At 37.4% G+C, this 6,155-nt stretch overlaps 1 long non-coding RNA gene across 1 annotated transcript in view; it reads right to left on the bottom strand.

Annotated features, from left to right (window-relative positions):
- Positions 1-6,155, bottom strand: part of LOC129177428 (uncharacterized) — a 72,410-nt gene that overhangs the window by 53,058 nt on the left and 13,197 nt on the right. The window lies entirely within an intron of this gene.

The raw sequence follows: 6,155 nt of genomic DNA, 5'->3' as shown, positions 1-6,155 counted from the left end.
CTCCAATAATTGGTGAGTCCTTTTCACTTGATTTAGTTGTTATTGAGTCTGTGTTGCATACCTAATCTCTATTAAACACTTGTAAAGCACATTTCAACATGGTACATGGCATTTCAATCAATATAACCCAAACATGTTGACAATTTTATGTATTAGTATATACAATGTTAACATTATGAACTATGTGTAATTACTAGGGGTGTAACAGTACGCCATAATCACGGTCCGATACGCACCACTGTTTTAATGGTTTGGTTTATTTTCAGTATTGAAAGGGAACAAAATGCAAAAAAATAAAACTGCTTAGCTTTTGCATAAAACATGTATTTTGCATAAAACATTGCATGATTATTAAAATTAAATATAAAAACTGCAAACTGCTGTCAGGTAAATCTTCAATAAATAAAATATTAAATAACGTCTAATAGTTTCTAACCATCCTTAGAAGAAAGTACAATGATGCAGGCAAGTGCAACAGTAACCATTTGAACTATCGGAATTATTATTTTAATAGTTCCTAGCTTGTATCCCCCCATAATGACCGCACATTTAGGGTGACCGAACCTCCCGTTTTCATGTCCTGTCCTGGCCGTCCTGTTTTTTTTTTGGTTTGGTTTAAAAAGTAATGAAAATGTCCTGACTGAAAAAAATACCCTCTAAAAACAAGTTTTTAAAACATTGATACAAGATATTTTTAATAAGCTAACAAATCTGCCAATGGAACAAGTCAAAATTACAGTTGGCGTCTCTGGGCCTGCTGGTGTGTGGCCCCTGTCTGCCTTTGTGGGGTGTGGTCTCTCTCCGTTCTCGGGGGTTGGCTGGTCTTTTTTTTGGGGGGGGGGGACAAGGGAAGAGTGTCCTACACTTTTCCCTGATCTGTTGAGTACATAAGGGCATTTAGATCAACAATACTATCTGCCGTAATGGCTGGACAGGACAAATAAAAGTGTGTACTCTTTTTACCATATTCTATTAATAGGGTGACTTCCCTGTGGAGCATTATGTCTTTGTCACTTCATGCAGGAATCTACAGCGTGAGAAAGGAGCTGAGCTCATTTGCCTATGATTAACACTGTAATTATAATTATAATTATAATTATAACTAGATGATGCAACTAGATGATGCAATGTAGGTAGACAGGTAGTCTTCTCAGTTAAACCATTGCCCCAATTAGTCGACAGGTGGTGGTGATTGGAGGACAGTGACATAGTATAACTGCATACAACATGCATACTTGTCACTTGAAACTATGACCTTTGGATTGGGAACTAAGTGTGCTTACGACCTAAGCCATGTTACTGCTGTAGCTTCAGCAGACTGATTCTGTAATGGTATATGTAAAACGAAATTTCACCGGCAGAGGGCGTCATTTAAACGGCCCATTCATTTTGGAGGAGCGTGGCTGGGAGGAACCGCTTCCTTGATCTGCACCTGTGTGGTGTTATGTTGCTGGACTTCTGTGCTAACCACAATGTGTCCATAACAAACGCTATGTTTGAACATGAGGATGTCCACAAGTGTAACTGGCACCATGACACACTACTGTATGATCGACTATTACTAAACTATTTCAAAACTATTAAATAAGAATAATGTCTTTAAATAACAATGATATTCATAAACCCTCCACTAATCATATATCAAATGATACAATGAAAAGCCTAATACATAAGATTGTGTCGATGTCCAAGCAACATATTACTGCTCAACATTTTACTCCTCCTCGTCCTCCATGAACTGAAGATTCATTTACAGCAGTAGTCACCAACCTTTTTGAGTCCAATATCCCCGGTCTCGACCGTTAACCTGCGCAAGGTCTACCCGCCCCCCCAACAAGGGGTGTGTGTATATGCTTTGTGTTATTATTGGTTGTTGGTTTTAAAATTTCAGCTTTTTCTCACTGTGCCTTTTGCTGTGTTTTTATAATTTTTGCCGTTTTTAAAATACATTTTTGTTTCTGCAATGATGCAATGTCAAATGAGCCATGGGCCGCAGATGGCACTTTGGGCACCCCTACACCACTACTTTTGTGGCTCTTGGCTCTTAGCAAATGACAACTCTTATTTGGCTTGTTGGCCCAGTGTAGTGGACGAGAGGAGAGAGGGGCTGGTCGAAACACTACAATAGTCAGCCCTTAACAAGCGGCGTCGTCGCGGCTCAAAGATTTTTTTGGAGGTGCATGTCTATGAAGTTATATTTGTGCCTTAACTTTGAGGTAGCAAAGGCAGATTTTGAGCCCTATTAACATGCAATAATTACTGTTGCGTGCACAGGCACATCGGTGTACTAGTGTGCCTCCAGCTGGGTCTCGGGGACTGGGCTCCTTGCTGGGGAATGCGGGTTGGTGTCTGGACAGTGCTTAAATATTGATACTAATAACTAATTAAAACACAAAGATATGTCTTCAAATACAGTATATGTCTAATTTTAAATTATAAATATCAAAGAACAGCTGCACAGCCCTGACATAAACGGACAAAGACAAGTAGATAAGACAATAAAATAGTGAGCTGGCATTGTTCAACTACAAGCTGGTACTATTAATGCTGACACTCCTAATTAAAATCCAGCACTTCATGAAATGCTACAAATGTTTGACAGACAGTAGGAATTGCCTGTGAGAAAATCCATGTGACAAACACCAATTCCACAAATTTACAGAGTGAACGATGACATATTGATATTATGATATAATATTATTATATATTATAACAGTGGTTTATTTGGTCTCAAAAATGTTGACAATAATATGGTTTAGCATCACTGAACAATCGTTGGACAGTTGGCTTTAAAATTTTGCTGAAGTGTCCATGTCACTCTTTTTCTTGAAATGACCAAAACCATCTAGAACTGTTACGTTTCATTAATCAAATGAAAAAATGTATGTCTTCATTTGAAAATCTTTTAGGCCAGACCATCTCACCAGGTAATCTCCAACACCTCTACTTCACAGATTCTATACCTTTGTAACAATGCATTAGTTGAGCATCACCCCTAGTGTCCATTGAACAATCATTGGACAATTTCCTTTAAAATGTCTCACCTGGTAATCGCCAACACCTCTACTTCACACGATCTGTATCTTTGTAACAAGGCTTTACAACAGAGGATCAAATTTTCTAAAGTAACCAACTACATTTCCTTAACAGTCTTTGCCAATATGCTATAAAATGCCTAAATCTAGTGATTGCACTTGGACATATTATTGCAGCTAACCACACAATTTGCTAAAGTGTCTATGACAGTCTTTTTTCTTGAATGAATAAAACAAGCTTGAACTATTGTGTTTCATTTATTCAAATTGAAAAAGTAAAATGGATTTATGTCTTTTTCTTTGTAAATGTTTTAGGCACAACCAGCTCACCAGGTAATTGCCAACACCTCTACTTCAAACATTTGATACCTTTGTAACAATGTTTTACAACAGAGGATCAAATGTTCTCAAGTAACCAACTACATTTACTTAACAGTCTTTGCCAATATGCTATAAATGTCTTAATGTCATGATTGCACTTGGACATATTACTGCAGCTAACCACACAACTTGCTTTGTCTTTTTTTCTTGAATGAACAAAACAAACTTGAATTAATGTGTTTCATTCATTCAAAATAAAAAAGTCACACGTATTTATGTTTTAATTTCTAAATCTTTCAGGCACAACCGGCTCACCAGGTAATTGCAAACACCTATCCTTCACACATTCTATACCTTTGTAACAATGCTTACAACAGAGGATCAAACGTTCTCAGGTAACCAACTGGTTCCACTCAACAATATTTGGTCAATATGTTTTAAAATGTCTAAATCTAGTGATTGCACTTGGACATATTGTTGCAACTAACCACACAATTTGCTGAAGTGTCCATGTCAGCCTTTTTTTTTTTTAATGAATAAAACAAACTTGAACTATTGTGTTTCATTCATTCATCCATCCATTTTCTATACCGCTTCTTCCTCATTAGGGTTGCGGGGGCATGCTGGAGCCTATCCCAGCTGACTTCGGGCGACAGGCGGGGTACACCCTGGACTGGTCGCCAGCCAATACATATAGCACATATAGACAAACAACCATTCACACCTATGGACAATTTAGAGTCGCCAATTAACCTCACCTGCATGTTTTTGGAATGTGGGAGGAAGCCGGAGTACCCGGAGAAAACCCACGCGCACACGGGGAGAACATGCAAACTCCACACAGAAATGCCCAGGGGAGAATCGAACCCAGGTCTTCCCGATCCAAGCTGTTACTGTGTTGGCCAATGTGCTAACCACTAGACCATTCGTTCATTCAAACTGAAAAAACTAACATGGATTTATGTCTTAATTTGTGAATCTTTTAGGCACGACCTGCTCACCAGGTAATCACCAGCACTTATACTTCATACATTCTATACCTTTTTAACGAGGCTTTAGAACAGAGGATCAAATGTTCTCAAGTAAACTATATTTACTTAACAGTCTTTGCCAATATGCTGTAAAATGTCTAAATGTCGTGATTGCACTTGGACATTTTATTGCTAACCACACAATTTGCTGAAGTGTGGATTGGATTTGTGTCTTCATTTGTCAATCCTTTAGGCACGACAAGCTCAGCAGGTAATCTCCAGCACCTCTACTTCACACATTCTATACCTTTGGAACAATGCTTTAGTTTAGCATCATCCCTAGTGTTCACTGCACAATTTCTGGACAATTGGCTTTAAAATGTGTAAATTTGGTGATTGCACTTCAACACTGCACTGTGATTTCATTTTTCATCCCACCACAAAGTGAAGTGAAGTGAAGAACAGTTTTATGTTTTCTGTTTTACATCTTTCAGGGCGTAACAATTCATCAGGTAATCTTCCATACCACTACTCCACGGATTATTTATTTCGTAACAATGATCTACAAGACAATTTCTGGATAGTTCCTCACAAATCAGAGCAACATTATTCTGTATATACACTATCAAGACACATTATTACTGTTTACTATTTTATCACCATAAATTTCAAATTGTTCTTGGGGGTTTTTCTAGCTAATCCAAGGTTTGAAAAAATCCTGACACCAGCTAATATCCACCGCACAATTTACAAACAATCTCAAATCCATTTGCTGTACTTTCCTGCAAAATGTTTCATAAACCAGGTTCAGTATTTTACAAAGATGATCTAGAAATTATGTTCTGCGTAAATATTATTGATCCATGCATGGTTTATGTTTGCCCTACAGCTGTCAAGTACAATGTACAACGCAGTAAAACGCCTTTGATGAAGCAAATCAACTTATCACCACTTTTCACCACTAGGTGTCAGCAATACACCATCTACAATAACCTGTCTGGCAACACAAATAACAGTCACAATACAATAATAGAATAATAATGAAATACAACAACACGAGGTAAAGTGCATGTTTTTGCAATGGCACAAGTAAGTACAAATAAAAGATCTTGAAGGGATTAGATATGTTGCTTCAAGCAGAAATCATTTTATTATTTCATGATTGAAGCTTGCATAATTAATTTTCTATTCACTATCAATGCGTCCAAAGTGCAGCTCAGGGGACAATTGTGCTCCATGGTTGCTTTTTTATTTGACCACGGCAGAAATAAAATTAAATCCAAGAAAAGGAAAATCTGGAGAAAGAAAAAGTCACGAGAAAAAGTAACGAGAAAAGGCAGAAATCTTACTACTATATTATATCTATAGTAGGTTTAGAATATCTAGTAATAACACAAAGCTTTGTTTTTAAAAATATTGTGTACAGTATAACCTTTTTAAGCCTGTTTAACAGAATTGAAAGAAATATATAAAAACAAAATTTATAGTAGTCCCCCCCCCAACAGTATTCTTTCTTCGCCTTTCCCAACAGTGCTCACACACTTCAAAGCTCTAGTAAACATGAGCAATAATGCGAACGCTACAAAAGCTTTCTAACCATCCTTAGAAGAAAGTACAACGATGCAGGCAAGTGCAACAGTAACCATTTGAACTGTCGGAATTATTATTTTAATAGTTCCTAGCTTGTAGCCCCCCCCATAATGACCGCACATTTAGGGTGACCGAACCTCCTGTTTTCATGTCCTGTCCTGGCCGTCCTGTTTTTTGTTTTTTTTTGTTTGGTTTTAAAAGTGATGGAAATGTCCCGACTGAAAAAATACCCTCTAAA

The sequence above is a fragment of the Dunckerocampus dactyliophorus genome, chromosome 2 (assembly GCF_027744805.1).
Source record: "Dunckerocampus dactyliophorus isolate RoL2022-P2 chromosome 2, RoL_Ddac_1.1, whole genome shotgun sequence".
NCBI classification, from domain to species: Eukaryota; Metazoa; Chordata; class Actinopteri; order Syngnathiformes; family Syngnathidae; genus Dunckerocampus; species Dunckerocampus dactyliophorus.
This window is presented reverse-complemented; position numbering and strand designations above follow the sequence as displayed.